We start from the raw sequence: 15168 nt of genomic DNA on the forward strand, positions 1-15168 counted from the left end.
ACAGACAATACACAGACATTAACCACATGAACTAAAGATAATAACAGAATATACTGATGACAATGTCCTGAGGTCAAAAGCATTCATAAGCTGTTCAATATAAATGTGCTTTAAGCTTTAAACACTTCCACTGAGTTTACCGATCAAATCTCAGAGGGCAGAGCATTCCACAGCACCGAGGCCGGAATGGAAAAGGCTTTCATTAGTGCGGATTTCTTCTTAGCTCATGGGATCACGAGTAGACCAGTTTTTTCGAGCCAAGGCTCCGAACCGGAACATAGGGGGAAAGTAAATCTGAAAGATATGAAGGGGCTAATCATGCAAAAATTTGTAATATATTAACAGAACCATAAAATCTTAAACTGACAGGGAGCCAATACAGGTCAGCCAAAATCAGGCTAATGTGATCAAACTTTCTTTTATAAGTTTAAAAGCCTCGTTCAAAATTTTGTACCAGCTGGAAGGTTTTTGATGCTAGACTAGAGACTAACACATTACAGTAAACGAGAAGGGAGGTAACAAAAACAGGAATTATAATCTCAGCATCAGACTGGGACAGCATATGACACATTTTTGCAATGTTGTGAAGATAGAAAAAAACAGTTCTAGTAATATTCTTAACGTGCCTGGATGGTGGTGATATGGGGGAGAAGGACGATTTAAATTGAGTCAGCAAACCAGCGTTTGGACCTGAAGCATTTCAACGCCTGCATCGAACAGATGGCAGAGATGGGAAGCTTCGTTGTTGCTGTCATAGACTTTTTGGACTATTTTACAAGCTTGAGGTGTTGTTGCTGTCATGCACTTTCTGGACCAATTTCAACACCTTACCTTTTTTTTTTTTGTTTATTGATGGTCACTATGTTTTGTGTACGGTTACCCAATCCTAAATGTATTGCACCCTGTTCATCCTGGAAGGGGGAATGCCCTTTCTCAAGGTTTTTTGATTTTCCTCTTGCTGAGGTTTTGAGTTTTTCCTTGCTCATATGTTGGTTTAATATCAGGGGATGGTGTAATTGTAACCTGTGCAGTCCTTAGAGACATTTTGTGCTAAAGGTGACTTGACTTTTTGGAATTACAGATTAGGGTCAGATGTGACACCTTAGTTAGTGACCGAGTCATTCTGGGTGATATTACATTTGTCAAAGTTCCAGATCAGTGTTTTACCTGCCCAAATCTGACTCCCCTGCTTTAATTGACCCTGTTTGGAATATAGACTTGTGACTTCTAGGGTAACCTTCTGTGACATGAATATGTCAGCACAGTGATTTTGAAGGGCTTCAGAATGTTTCTCATAATATTACTATTATTAATATTAATAATAGTAGTAATAAAACAAACTAGATTTGTCGAACACCTATTCAATAACACATCAGAAAGTGGAGGTATTCCTCTGTAGTTGGACCCCAAAAGTCAAAAAAACATAATGGGTTTAAAGTGTGTCTTACTTTGCAAACAGTATAGGCAGGGAAGTCCGATTTTAAATGGAAAATAAATAAATAAATAAACGATTTGTTTACACCGCGGGATCCAATGCAACCAGGGTTTCATTCACAATAAAATACATTACACACGGCTATTATAGTACATCAAATAAATGCTATTTGTGTACAAATAGTTGTACCCCTCGCGTGCCACTGCTGGCACGCGTGCCATAGGTTGCCGACCCCTGGTCTACAGTGTCAAAGACAGCACTGAGATCCAGAAGTAGCAACAGTGATGAAGCGCTGGAGTCCATTGGCAGTAGAAAATCATTGGTTACCTTAACCAGGGCTGTCTCAGTAGAGTGATTAGCCCTGAATCCTCACAGCATAAATTCAAAAATATTATTTTCTGACATGAAGTCATTCAGCTGCTGTGCCACAAGTATTTTAAGAAGAAACAGTAGGTTTGACACACGTCAAATTGGGAAGGGCAAAAATCACTAGGGCACTTTTGTCCTCTATATGAAAATGGTGCGGATGCCTTCATCCCCATCATCAGGAGCAGCTCCCTCGGCACCGCGCTAGCAGCTTGGCGCACACGCCCTGACAGAAAGCGAGTGTGGCTAGCCGCTAGCTTTTGCGCTCAGTCAGTGCTGCGGCGCACAATGCAGCACATACATCAGGGGGGGAGCGAATAGGGGAGTAGGGGGTGGCGAGCACAAAGAGCTGTAAAAATAAACAAGATGGACGCCGGCAAGGACCCGAAGCGACGGCAGGAGAAAAACGAGGACGCGCACAAAAACACAACCGGAGATGGGCGCTTCATGCTGGTGGAAAGGAAAAAGAACATTGATTTGAATCGTTATTAATCCTGTACAATATTCCGATAAGAATACCGTTTTTGCCACACTATAAGGTGCAACGGATTATAAAGCGCAGCCACCGAAAATATAATTTTGTATAGTATTTTTTTTTGTTTTTTGACTACAGTAAGAGATAATGGTGTATAACCTTTGCCCATTTCATACACTTGCAGTTTATTAGTGCAATGATCGATCAGTCGAAAACTGCCACTGACCATAATCACTAAACACTTTACTCAACGGGAATCGAACCCACGTCATGGTAGCAAGGACCCCGGCCACTAATGACACAGATATCATATAGAAAGGCATTAGCTTTTGGGTCATTATCACACTAGTTTTACACGCGGTGCCAGAGACGAATGTTGGAGAATGGAGAAAACGGAAAGCGGTTCTTAAAGATATAAATAAATGCAAATAAGCACGACAAGAGGAAAGAACTCTTAAGTGTATCTGATAATGAATCGGACATTGCGTTTATTCACATCTTTCCAGGCGACTTTCTGTTTTCTCCAATCTCTACCATTCATTTTTGGTACAGTGAGTAAAACAAGTGTAAGAATGATGTAACATCTGATACATTTCATGTCATTGCTGGTCTAGTGGTTACACTTCGGTGTTGTCCTTGCCCCGATTCTGGTTCAATTGCCAATGCATATAATGTTCTGCGATCATGCTCAGCAATGTTATTCAATCATCAGTAGTAGTAAAACCTTGTGCAGTAATAAATACTGCATTCATTTCCAATTTTAGAATTCTTATTAAATCTCTTTATTTTGCAGCATATAAGGTGCACTATGTTATAAAGCACACTTCCAAATTTCGGGACAATTTGGGTTTTTTAAGTGTGTCTTATTGTCCGGAAAGTACAGTAAGTTTTTACTCCGTTTTGATAAATGCAAACAGTCACAGCTCGTGGGGAAAAAAAAAAACTGACCAATCCCGGAATCAGATTCAAATCAGTTCTAATGGTGGGATTTCAAAGCGTTATTTGGTGTATAGCGGGGGATAGAAACAGATGCTATTTAGCTCCAAACCCCCCAGTATACCAAAACTATGCTAATTACCAACCTTTGATAAAAGCATTCAATTACAAAAAATAGTACATTACTAATTTTCTTATATGTGTAACATATTATGATGTCAAATTATATTAAAAAAAATGATATATTGTATTGTGTGCGGTGATAGTGTGATTTGAGCTGGTATGGTGGAGTTAGTGGGTGGATGCAAAGGGGTCTTACATTGAAAACTGATTCTTATACTTCCACTTATGGAATATTTTTGGTCTAGTTTTTGGTAAGTTTTTTTTCTTATTTATCTTTTGATGCGACGTGGGTTGAGCTAGTCACGTGGAGTAGCAGGTGGATGCAGATGGGGGTAGGAGTCAGCAAATTCAAACTTATACTTGACTAAAAACTTCCACCTGCGAGGCTTGTCATGCCTAGAAGATTTCATTGCTTTAATCGCCTTCATCATATTTCTCTTGATCATTGCAAGCTTGGTTTCTATAGTTATCATGATTTTGGTTCTCCCTTTAGCATCACTGCAAGCCTTGTACTCGTAACTGTTGTTTTATCAACAGCAGCTTTTTAGTCATTAATACTCATCTCATCTCATTAGCTGCACCGCTTATCCTCAGTAGGGTCGCGGGGATGCTGGAGCCCATCCCGGCAATCATCGGGCAGTGGGCAGGGAACACCCTGAACTGGTTGCCAGCCAATCGCAGGGCACACGGGGACAGAAAACTCATTCGCTCATTCACACCTAGGGACAATCTGGACCGGCCAATTGACCTGACATGCATGTTTTTGGAATGTGGGAGGAAACCGGAGTGCCCGGAGGAAACCCACGCAAGCACGGGGAGAACCTACAAACTCCGCACAGGAAGTCCGGTAGCTGGATTTGAACCCACACAGGAGGTTCCCAAGACCTTAGAACTGTGCCGCACACGCGCCGTGCTGCCGTCATTATTACTAAACACTTAAATTCTTACTCTTAATTTCAAAATTAAAACACCATATTAATCAAACTGATTTGATTAACGGCCGAGCCCTACACACACTCTTAATTCACAGAACGGGGCGTGTCTTGTACCAGGAAGAAAGCGATTGAGCTTTTATTAGGGAAGCATACTTTTTTGTTGCCTGAATGGAGGAAAGATTGCATTCAAATATCAAACTCCTGATGGTAACACTAAGCTAGCTTTGCTCGTTAATGAGAAAGCTGCGGCGACTTTTGAGGATTAAGCATGTTTGCTTTTTAAAGAGAACCCATTATTTATGCAAAACAGGCGTTATAAAAAGGCGGCGGGGCGGGCTAGCAATGCCATCTTTCAAAAAGGAAAAATAAAAGAACAACGAAAAAAATAAAGGGTTTCAAAAAGAAAGCAAAATGAAAAGGTTGAAAGGGATAAGGAGAACAAAGAAAATAAAAACAAAAAAAAGTTGAAAAAAGAATGGAAAAAGAAAAGAAAAAAGGAGAGGAAAAAAAAACAAAAGAGGAAAGAAGAAGAGGAAACGGGAGAATAAAAATGAAAAAAAGGGAAGCAAGAAAAGAGGAAAAAAATAGGGATGGAGTAAAAAAGTAAATACGGAGAAAGGGAAAATGTAAAAGTACAAAGAGAAATGTAAGAGAAAAAGGTACAGGTGCGAAAACAAAACAACAAAAAGGTGAAGAAAAAAGAAAATCAAAGAAAATCAAAGAACACAAAAGAAAAAGGAGAAAAATTAAAAAGCAGGCGTGTCTCATACCGAGAAGTGAGCTCGGCCCTGAGCTTCCTTTATTTTTTCAGCCTGAATAAAGACTGCTGTCCCCTAATGCTAACGCTAAGCTAGTTTTGCTTCCTCATGACAAAGCTGCGGCTGCTTCTGAAGATGAAGGAAGCTGCCTTTTTCAAGTGAGCCCGTTAGTTATGCAAATGAGGCTTTAGAAAAAGAGACAAATTGTTGCAGAGACGTGACAACTTGTTGCCGTGTTGCTTGTGGTTTGTATCGCTGAGGAGGCGGGGCTTGCAAATCAATCAATGACATGCAACACCTGGCCTCGTTTCAGAACCAATCAGTTCCTGTTTGTATCACTGAAGGGCGGGGCTTGGATATCAATCTATGACACACAACACTTGACCTGATCACTTCTCACTCTATCATAACGGCAGTCGAAAAAGGAAAGAGGAAAAGAACAAAAAGAAAAAAGAACAGGTAGAGCGCTCGTCTTGGGATCAAGATATCGCAGGTTCGATTCCCGGCTCCTCCGTGTTATATGTCGAAGTGTCCTTGGGCAAGACACTGAATCTCTAATGCCCCCAATAAGCAGGTCGGCGCCATGCATGGCTGCACGGCCACTATAGGTGTGTGAGTGTGTGTGTAAAGTGCTTTGGGAACTCTTTATTGACTTGAAAAGCGCTATATAAATGCAGACCATTTACCATTTAACTGAGAAGGGGAAAAGAAGGTAAAAGGACAAACAAAGAAAAGCAGAGACAAAGGAAAAAAAGAGGAACATGCTGGAAAAGCCTTAAATGGGGAACAAAAAAGGAAAAAAGAAAGAAAAGAAAAGAAGAAAAGAAAAACAAAAAATGAGAAAAAGGGAAATAAGAAAAAGTAAAAAGAGGAAAAAAGAAAACGAAAAAATGTGAAAGAAAAAAAAAAGGGAAAAATAAAAGACAATATAAAAAAACGAAAAAATTGAAAGGGGAGAACAAACAAAATGAACAAAAGAAAAAGGGAAAAAAGACAGAAAAAAGTATGGAGAAAGAAAAAGAGAAAACATGAAGAAAAAAGAAAAAAAATGGAAAAGATGATAGTTGATAAAAGGAAAATAAGAGAAAGAAATGAGAAATGTGGGAGAAAAAGAAAAGAAAAAGAAAAAAGAAAGTACACATTTCTTGACTTATACGTATTTAAAAAGAAATGTACATTAATTAGCACGTGGGCAGCACGGTTTTGAGGTCATGAGATCGAACCTCCTGTGTGGAGTTTGCATGTTCTCCCCATGCATGTGTGGGTTTCCTCCAGGCACTCTGGTTTCCTCCCACATTCCAAAAACATGCATGATAGGTCAATTGGGTGGTCGGAATGAGCGAGTGAGTTGTCTGTCTCTGTGTGCCCTGCGACTGGCTGGCAACCAGTTCCGGGTGTTCCCTGCCCACTGCCCGAGGATGGCCTTACTGAGGATAAGCGGTGCAGATAATGGATGGATGTACATAATCATATTACTGATTATTCAAATCAATGTTGTTCTCTTTTTTATCAGTAAGAAGCGCCAAATAATATACAATATACTATTTAAGTGCCTAACACGAGAAAGGTCCCCGGTTCGAGACTGGATGGAAACATTTGTTGGCCTGAGGAGGGATGGGCGCCAACAGGCTGTGACAAGACACACCACAGGAAATAGTGGTCAAGGGATCCACCAACCCACCATTGAAGCAAATAAATAAATAAAAAGACTATTAGTGGAATGCCTTTTTAAAGAATTAATTCGAAATAAATTCCAAGAAGCAAACTTAAATTTGCGTGCAAAGTCGCTCACCGTGTAGTGACGTCATAGCAGCACCCATACGTCATTTCCACTTTTGAGTAGTGACGGAATTCCGTTTTTTTAAAGAACCGGCTCTTTTGACTCAATTCACAACAACAACAAAATCCAGCTCATAAAGCCGTTGCGTCCGCGAACGACACATCGCGACTTTCGAGGCTTCCGCACCAGTGCCCGTTTTGGCGACTCCTCAAAAGCAACGGGGCGAGCGTGCGCGCGAACGACGCGTTCCGCAAAACAAATTGATGACGTCATTTAGAACCCGTGCATCCTTCGCGCGCTTTGTGCGTCTTACCTCCGCCAGGGACGCGACGACCAGGAGGATGAGGATGAAAATGACGAAGAGGGCGCGCGCGTGTGTGACAGGAGCCTCCTCCGCTTCCAGTCCGCTGGCACCTCGGCGTGCACGAGGATGCAGAGCTCGGGGGCGCGCGTGGCGCCCTGCATACTGATCATCATTAACAGGATTTTTTGTTTCAAGCTGCTTCTTCAGGAATCATGATGTCATTTTATCGTCTCCAATATATATATATATATATATATATATATATATATATATATATATATATATATATATATATATATATATATATATATATATATATATAATCGATTTTTATCATAAATTCTCTGAAATGACAGTTTCAGTTAGTCAACATGATATTTTCTTTTCTTTTTTTAATGTGTCTTTCATATTGGGAAACTTTTGAAATAAATGATCGGTTCAGTGGCAGCACGGCAGCGCAGTGGTTAGCGCGTGTGAAGCACAGTTCTGGGGTCATGAGATCGAACCTCCTGTGTGGAGTTTGCATGTTCTCCCCGTGCTTGCGTGGATTTCCTCCGAACACTCTGGTTTCCTCCCACATTCCAAAAACATGATTGTCAGGTTAATTGGCTGGTCCAAATTGTCCTTAGTTGTGAATGAGCGAGTGAGTTGTCTGTCCCTGTGTGCCCGGCGACTGGCTGGCAACCAGTTCAGGGTGTCTCCTGCCCACTGCCCGGAGATAGCTGCCAGGATAATCTCTAAATTTTGTGAATTAGATGAAACATTTAAACAAAAAACAGAAACGTTTAAAAAATTATGGCCCAGCTCTTTCCATTCCACGGATTGCTTTCAGTAATACTACACAAAGGATTAGTGGTCCTTGCGACTGGCTGGCAACCAGTTCCGGGTGTCCCCAGTCCACTGCCCGAAGACAGCTGAGATGGGCTCCAGCACCCCTGCGACCCTACTGAGGATAAGCAGTCCAGATAATGAATGAATGGATGTATTTTAACCATTGTGTGTGTCTGTATATATCTTGTATTTTGAGTTGTAAAGGAGGGGACTTTATTGTCATTTTTTACATTGTATTTCTTTATCCAGCACTTAAAGTGATATTTCATTTCCTTAAAAGTGCTTTAAAAATCAATTTGATTTTGCCTTTTCCAACCCTGGACCTAAAAAAAGTTGAGCTAGGCTCGAGACCCTTAGCCAACCTAAAGCCACACTATGAGCTCTGTCATGTCTGTTAGCAGTGCTCTTTGTGGGATATGACGACCAAAACTGGCTGGTCCCTTCCCTGGCCCGGACCGTTTCCTTGTCGCTCCCTTTCCTGACCTGGACCTTACCCTGGCTGGAACCTTCCCCTAGCTGGACACTTCCACTGGCCAGACGCTTTCCCAGCTGGACTCTTTCCCAGATGAATCCTTTTCCAGTTGGACCCATCCCCAGCTGTTCCCGTCCTTTGCCTGTCCCCATTCCGACCAGTAACCAGGGCACACAGAGACAGACAACTCACTCGCTCATTCACACCTAGGGACAATTCGGACAGGCCAATTAACCTGACATTCATATTTTCGGAATGTGGGAGGAAACTGGAGTGGCCGGACGAAACCCACGCAAGCACGGGGAGAACATGCAAACTCCACACAGGAAGGTTAGATCCCATGACCTCAGAATTGTTAAAATACCATAAAAATAAAATAAATAGTCATAGAACTCAAATATTATATATATATATATATATATATATATATATATATATATATATATATATATATTGATATATATATCATATTAAATATGATAATAGCAAGGTACAGACCAACCATGTTTTGAAAGGGACCTAAGGGAGGGTTACTGGTAGAAATGGAACCAAAATGGCCTCCACACCCTACCAGTGTTTGACATTCAATAGGTAACATAAGAGTCCAAAACTTATCAAGTGTTACAGTCGGACTGAACTATATGGAAGACGGTCAGGGACGGGTATTGCAAGGGACTCGTCCCGCCAGGCACGGGGTCTGTCCAGGTTGTGGCAACAAAGTCAGATGATCAAGTTTTGTGATCGAAGAGGCATACTGTATCGAACTCAGTAGGCCAGGAGAGGAGCCCGAATGATATTGAGTGACCAGCAGTTGCCTATCAGACTCCTCAAAAAAGGTTCTAACGGCCTTCAGTGCAAGACCCGGACAATTTGACGAAGGGCAAAAAGATCCCCTTGGCAAAATGACAACAAACACAATGTTTTTGTAATGTCAACTTCAACCCTCTGATCGCAAGTCACCATCTTTGCGCGCTAATGGGCCAAAGTGCCAAAGTTACGTCAGGCCGAAAGCTCCAAGGACTTCCCCCAATGAAGTGCTCTACGCTTGAGAACAACCAATTGCGTTTCGTTTGCATGCTCCACCGGGAAGCCACGTGATTGGCTGGCGTGTCCACAGGGAGGGACGGCCTATTTGTCCGCTGTCGTTTGACTTTTTAGCTCAGCGCTAATGCGTTGAAATGCTTTCAATTTAACATGTGTACTGTCACGAAACAGGACACAGGTTCAGAAAAGGTCAACTTAAAGGGACAGTGAGTAAGTGGTAATAAAAACTTAATTAAAAAAAATCGATTTGATTTGGGGCGGTAGAGCGCTCGTTTTGGGATCAAGAGGTCGCAGGTTCGATTCCCGGCTCCTCCGTGTTAAATGTCGAAGTGTCTTTGGGCAAGACACTAAATCCCTAATGCCCCCAATAGCAGGTAGTTGACTTGCATGGCTGACGCTGCTATCGGTTAGTTCGTGTGTGAAAGGGGAAAAGTGTGAAGCACATTGTAAAGCGCTTTCGGAGGTAATTCAAAGCTACTTACTTCGCCTATACACCTTTGTGTTGTTGGTCAACATCATATAAAATAGTTTGCTATTAGTTTGCGTTACTGCATCATGAAAATGCTGATATGCTATTAGCTGAACTGCCTCCCACAATGCCTTGCTCCCTCTCCTTTCAGTTAAATGGTAAACGGTTTCCATTTATAAAGTTCAGAATTTTGTATTTTGTAAAAACTTTGCAAGTTGGCGATTCAATAGTGTATTTTTTCTATCTGTATGTATAAGCTATGGGTCCTAAGACTTGCATTGATGCTGAAGTAAGCTAAAACATGACAACCATGGAAATTACAAAATGGGGATTATAACATATATCAAACAGAAAAAAACAGAATAAAAGTATTGCCCCAAAACCAACTAAAAAAAAAACTTCCACTTCTACATAGGAAAACTCTGCTAACAAAAATAGTTCATGAAACAGACTCGATGAAAAAAAAAACTACCAAAAAACAATGTTACCAAAATATTTTTTTTTAAAAATTGGGGAAAAAAGTCAAAAATGAAAATTATTTAGAAAAAAAAATTATGTTTCACACACATATATTCATACATACACATAAGACAAAAAAAGAAATTTCTCAAAGAGCAGGCTTTTCACAGAGTGCAGTTTCAAAGCATATCCACAAAAAGTCTGTTGGAAGGGAAAAATGTGGCCGGAAACGCTCCACAACCAAGAGAGATGACCGCAGCCTTAACAAAATTGTGACGAAGAGCCGCTTCCAGAATTTGAGGGAGCTTCAAAGACAGTGGGCTGAAGCTGGAGTCCAGGTATCAAAAGCCACAGTTCACAGACGTGTCCGGGAAATGGGCTACAATAGCCGTATTCCCATGGTCAAGCCACTTCTGAACTCAAGACAACGGAAGAAGCGTCTGATTGGGCTATGGAGAAGAAGCACTGGACAGTTGCAGAGTGGTCCAAAGTCCTCTTTTCAGACGAAAGAAAGTTTTGAATTTCATTTGGGAGTCAAGGCGCCAGAGTCTGGAGAAAGGCTGGAGAGGAGCAAAATCCAAGTTGCTTGAAATCCAGTGTGAAGTTCCCACAGTCAGCAATGGTTTGGGGAGCCATGTCAGCTGCTGGTGTTGGTCCACTGTGTTTCATCAAGTCCAGAGTAAATGCAACTGTGTACCAAGAGATTTTAGAGCACTACATGCTTCCATCTGCTGAAAAGCTCTATGGAGATGAGGATTTCATTTTCCAGCATGATCTGGCACCTGCCCACAGTGCCAAAACCACCAGTAACTGGTGCACTGACCATGGCATCACTGTCCTTGATTGGCCTGCTAATTCCCCTGACCTGAACCCCATCGAGAATTTGTGGGGTATAGTTGAGAAGAAGATGAAAGACACCAGACCTACGAATGCAAATGAGCTGAAGGCCGCTATCGAAGCATCCTGGGCATCAATAACACCTCAGCAATGCCACTGGCTGATTTCCTCCATGCCACGCCGGATTGATGCAGTAATCCGTGCAAAAGGATTCCCAACCAAGTACTGAGTGCATCAATGGACATTTTCAAATGTTTGATTTAGTTTTGCTGTTATAAAATTATTTTTTTACTTGGTCAGAGGAAGTATTCTAATATTTTGAGATAGGATTTTTGAGTTTTTTTCAGCTGTAAGCCAAAATCAGCAATATTCAAATAATAAAAGGCTTGAAATAGTTCAGTTGATGTGTAATGAATCCAGAATGTATGACATTTTTGTTTTTTTAATTGCATTACAGAAAATAAAGAACTTTATCACAATATTCTAATTTTCTGAGACAGTCCTGCATATATATTTATATATATATATATATATATATATATATATATATATATATATATATATATATATATATATATATACAGGGAGTGCAGAATTATTAGGCAAGTTGTATTTTTGAGGATTAATTTTATTATTGAACAACAACCATGTTCTTAATGAACCCAAAAGTCTCATTAATATCAAAGCTGAATATTTTGGAAGTTGGAGTGGGGCTTTTTTAGTTTTAGCTATTTTAGGAGGATATCTGTGTGTACAGGTGACTATTACTGTGCATAATTATTAGGCAACTTAACAAAAAACAAATGTATACCCATTTCAATTATTTTTTTTTATCAGGGAAACCGATATAACAGCTCAACATTCACAAATATACATTTCTGACATTCAAAAACAAAACAAAAACAGATCAGTGACCAATATAGCCACCTTTCTTTGCAAGGACACTCAAAAGCCTGCCATCCATGGATTCTGTCAGTGCTTTGATCTGTTCACGATCAACATTGCGTGCAGCAGCAACCACAGCCTCCCAGACACTGTTCAGAGAGGTGTACTGTTTTCCCTCCTTGTAAATCTCACATTTGATGAGGGACCACAGGTTCTCTATGGGGTTCAGATCTGGTGAACAAGGAGGCCATGTCATTAGTTTTTCTTCTTTTAGACCCTTTCTTGCCAGCCACGCTGTGGAGTACTTGGATGCGTGTGATGGAGCGTTGTCCTGCATGAAAATCATGTTTTTCTCGAAGGATGCGGACTTCTTCCTGTACCACTGCTTGAAGAAGGTGTCTTCCAGAAACTGGCAGTAGGACTGGGAGTTGAGCTTGAGTCCATCCTCAACCCGAAAAGGCCCCACAAGCTCATCTTTGATGATACCAGCCCATACCAGTACCCCACCTCCACCTTGCTGGCGTCTGAGGCGGACTGGAGCTCTCTGCCCTTTACCGATCCAGCCACGGGCCCATCCATCTGGCCCATCAAGACTCACTCTCATTTCATCAGTCCATAAAACCTTAGAAAAATCCGTCTTGAGATTTTTCTTGGCCCAGTCTTGACGTTTCAGCTTGTGTGTCTTGTTCAGTGGTGGTCGTTTTTCAGCCTTTCTTACCTTGGCCATGTCTCTGAGTATTGCACACCTTGTGCTTTTGGGCACTCCAATGATGTTGCAGCTCTGAAATATGGCAAAACTGGTGGCAAGTGGCATCTTGGCAGCTGTACGCTTGACTTTTCTCAGTTCACGGGCAGTTATTTTGCGCCTTGGTTTTTCTACACGCTTCTTGCGACCCTGTTGACTATTTTGAATGTAACGCTTGATTGTTCGATGATCACGCTTCAGAAGCTTGGCAATTTTAAGAGTGCTGCATCCCTCTGCAAGATATCTCACTATTTTTGACTTTTCAGAGCCTGTCAAGTCCCTCTTCTGACCCATTTTGCCAAAGGAAAGGAAGTTGCCTAATAATTATGCACACCTGATATAGGGTGTTGATGTCATTAGACCACACCCCTTCTCATTACAGAGATGCACATCACCTGATAAGCTTAATTGGTAGTAGGCTTTTGAGCCTATACAGCTTGGAGTAAGACAACATGCATAAAGAGGATGATGTGGTCAAAATACTCATTTGCCTAATAATTCTGCACTCCCTATATATATATATATACCAAAATATATATTTTTAAAATACATTTCCAAAAATGAAAAACAGTTTTAAAACAAAACAAAAATATTAAGCTATAAAATAAAATATTTCCCTCCGACAAGACTTTAAAATAGAAGACAACAAATGTTGAATTCATTCATTAAAATCTTGAATCTCAATCTGAAAAGTTAAGTTTTACCAAAGGACTAAACTAATTCTATGTGATACGAATACTTTTTATATACTAATTCTAGACTAATTCTAACTATTTCATGACTCTTTTTGGATGAATTAAGCTTCATACTAAAATGACACAATTGTAAAGGACAATTTAAGCACCAAATCGAGTCCAAAAAAGGGGAATTTCACCCAAAATTAAACGCCCCTCAGAGTTTTTGGAAAGTTGAAAGCAGAAAGCTACGCTAAGCAAAGCTAACATTGTCACTCTTACCTTTTGATTCCCTCCTGGAATTCAGACATCAACAAAAGTTGTATTCCTTCAAATTAGATGAACGTTTTCAAGTGCTCAACTAAGATGACTTTTGTTGTAAACTGGATACTAAAACATAACTGTTAAACAAATGTTACAATAGTACTAAGTGCTAACTAATGGAGCAACACGATCGTTTAAAAACAACTACAAACATGGCGCTCCCGCCAGAAATCACATGCGAAGACGTCGTGTCATTTAATGAGAAGTGGGGGAAACGGGTCAAAATAATTTCAATTAATTTGTTTGGTTTGCAAAAATATTCTTCATTCGATAAAAGCCCAAATATTTTACAATTTGGGATGTTTACTCAATTTTTTGTCTTGTAAAAGTACAGTAACTTCAAACATGACGCTCCGCCACATACGTCATCAAATGACGTCACTGATATGTAGTGAAGAGAAAAAAAGGTATCGCCAAACTAAATTGTCTGAAATGGACCTGTTCACAGTCTAAATACTTCAAAATATGGCATTTTAACTTTTATTTTTCACTAACACTTGAATTTGGCTCAATTATTTCGACTTCAAACGGCAAATTGGAAAAGGGGGCGGGTCTCAGTGATGGACTTGTGCCGTTAACTAATAAGTGCACGAGAAAATAGTTAAATGCAAAAAACAATTAAACAACTGTGACACAGACAATTACGCTTGTTGTACTTTAATTTTAATACTATTTCAACAGATTTGATGATTAAATCAGATGCTTTAGTGAGCGTTCTCAAAGAACGAGCGACACCTGGTGGACAATTAAAGTATCGCATTCACTGTTATTGCAATTTTAATCCATTTTATTAGGTATATATCTATAAGCTAATTTGGGGGCTGATTTATCTCTTAAAAAACCAAGTGACAAGAATTTGAGTTTATTTAGAACCGGGAGTGCCCATTTTAGACCAGAAGTGACCTGTTTCTATGGAAACCTAAGAGTGCCATAATTCTAAAATTCTAATTTTTTCAAACGAAAGTTGAATAAATTAAACAACCTTAAAACGAAAAACAATACTTATAATGAAAAAAGTGCGATCGTTCAATTAAAAAAGAGCATTTGTGAGGAATCTTTAGCAAAATATTTGGATTCGATTTTTTTAATAAATGAATTTCACTTTATTTTTGAAATTTTAGAATAGCATATTTTTTGTAGTCATGTAAATTTGATAAGTTTGCCCTGGTTCTTTTTATCCATCTATCGGTCTATCTATAGATATGTATATATATATATATCAGGGCTGCAAAATTAACCGAAATCTAATCGACATTTTGATGTGACGTAGTGCATTTGTGTCATCACATAACACTGCGGGGTTTTTTGTCTCCAAG

The 15168-nt window shown here is 40.0% G+C and overlaps 1 protein-coding gene across 3 annotated transcripts in view; it reads right to left on the minus strand.

Moving 5' to 3' along the window:
• LOC148352888 (ecto-NOX disulfide-thiol exchanger 1-like) overlaps positions 1 to 14042 on the minus strand; it is a 39903-nt gene extending 25861 nt beyond the window's left edge. Inside the window, exon 1 of one of the 3 annotated variants that reach the window (XM_088353213.1) lies at positions 13811 to 14042. The gene's annotated coding sequence lies outside the window, so the exon portion shown is untranslated. Of the gene's footprint in view, positions 1 to 6820; positions 6979 to 7121; positions 7229 to 13810 lie in introns of those variants that run through there. The other 2 variants (XM_088353212.1, XM_088353214.1) reach the window with 2 other exon arrangements.
• Between the last annotated feature and the right edge of the window lie 1126 nt (positions 14043 to 15168).

This window comes from Urocampus carinirostris, chromosome 14, assembly GCF_059441175.1.
Source record: "Urocampus carinirostris isolate Australia breed hairy pipefish chromosome 14, RoL_Ucar_1.0, whole genome shotgun sequence".
Taxonomy (NCBI): domain Eukaryota; kingdom Metazoa; phylum Chordata; class Actinopteri; order Syngnathiformes; family Syngnathidae; genus Urocampus; species Urocampus carinirostris.